Source organism: Aplysia californica, unplaced genomic scaffold (genome assembly GCF_000002075.1).
Source record: "Aplysia californica isolate F4 #8 unplaced genomic scaffold, AplCal3.0 scaffold00083, whole genome shotgun sequence".
Taxonomy (NCBI): domain Eukaryota; kingdom Metazoa; phylum Mollusca; class Gastropoda; order Aplysiida; family Aplysiidae; genus Aplysia; species Aplysia californica.
Genome location: NW_004797353.1, coordinates 404,461 through 406,367, shown reverse-complemented (window position 1 = coordinate 406,367; position 1,907 = coordinate 404,461).

Genomic DNA, 1,907 nt, shown 5'->3' with positions numbered 1-1,907 from the left:
AAAAAAAAAAAAAGTAAAATGTTTGTTTGTTTTGTTTTAGTAGAAGTTTTACGGCGCTCGCAACTGCATAAGGTCATATGAGTGCCAGAAAATTAGAGGTGTTACAAGAGAGTAACAAACAAAAAAAAGAAGTAGGGGGAGATAAGGACGATAGATGTTTGATAGGAAAGAAGAAGCAAACCACACCAGAGCCCCCGCCAACCACCCACCAAAGTAAAAGCAAGAAAGATAGTTCACTGACGCACTCGGTGGGTACTATTAAACTGCCTTTCCTTTGCGTTCTTCCGTTTCCTGTTCTTCCTTCCTTTCCCCAGCCAAAAACAGGTGCACTTATTTTCAGCCTGCTAAAGGTTATGTTATGAGACCAGTTGTTTTTTTCTTCTTCTTTTCTTTCGTTCTTTTCTCAAACCGGGTGGTTCGATGGCATCACTGGTTGGTGTGAGTGGTTGGCGGGTGCTCTGGTATAGTTTTCTCCTTCTTTCATATCAGACGTGTACCGTCCAAATCTCTCTTCCTTCTTTTGTTTGCATGTTACTCTCTAGTAACACCTGACTCTAATTTTGGGCTCTCATATGACGTTATTATGTTGCACATGCTGCAAAAATGAATACTTAACACTGGTTTGTCCTACTTCTTTTCTTTCTCGCTGTCTCTGTCCATGTTTCTTGCTTTTTCTCCAACATTTAACGAGAGCGGTTGTGTTGATATGCTCCTCTTTAATTAATTCCAAGAAACAAACAAATAAACGAACAAACTAATAAACAAACGTTATTTTCTATCTTGTCTTCACTTATTGCGGGTGGTCGCGGTGGTTGGAGCGCGGCATTGATGGGTCATGTGTCTTTTTTCTGCCTTTGTGGTTTTTGTCTGCCTGTCTATTTTGCTTTTTTCCCCGCACCAAATGACCGATATCGTAACGGCGTGCTTCTCTTTACTAAAACTCCTCACCCATGCCGAATATGTGAGGGAAGGATGGGTGCTCTGGTGTGGTCTTCCCCCTTTTTTGTATGGTTCTATGTTTCTAGTGCCTGTGTGTGTTTTCTTTGCAAAACAATTGGTGTCTGAAGTGTAGTGGTTAGGTTCTTTGCTGAAGACGTGGCTCATTTCCCGAGTGGAGAAGTTTTAATCATTAAAAAAAATCAAGTACATGTATTTTCATTTGTCTGTTCGAGTGTTGTTCCCATCTCAGCTTGAGTTGTCTTGGGTAGGCAAGGTCAAAGCAGTTCGCTCCTAAACGATCTAAATCACGTCGATGGTTATGTAAAACGCGAAGAATCTTCACGGAATAGTGCCTGCATTGTGTTAACTAGATGCACACTTCCTTGTTCTTGCTTCTTCCAAGATCCCAACCACGCCCACTCTTGTTGCCAGATAAAAAATGTCATAGCTCACCCGCAAGGGGAAATGATAATAAAGCCCTTAAAAGCAAAAACCTGAAAAAAATGTTTTCCCGTGAACAGGGTGCCATGGAATGTAAACACTGATTACATATCGTATGTTATGGCTTCAACGCCCCTGTCAACACTTTGGAATTTAACAGCCTCCTGTAATAGGACTGAGCCAAAAATATTCACCCCTTCCCCTTTCTCTAACCAGCCCAGTTTAAAAAAATGGACATCGGGGATTCAAGTCAACGTTATCTACTTTGTTGTTGTAGCAGAGCAATATATCTAACTGCATATGCACCTAGATTTACGAAGGACTGACTAGTCAATTATCAATGCAGACACTTGAAGTTGAAGCTGACTCTCAGACGAAGATAGTATAATAAGTTATTACCGATTACAAGTCCCTGTTAATTTTGCGTTCTTTCTGGTTTGTATCATTAGCCGTCTTCTTCTTCTTCTTCTTCTTCTTCTTCTTCTTCTTCTTCTTCTTCTTCTTCTTCTTCTTCTTCTTCTTCTTCT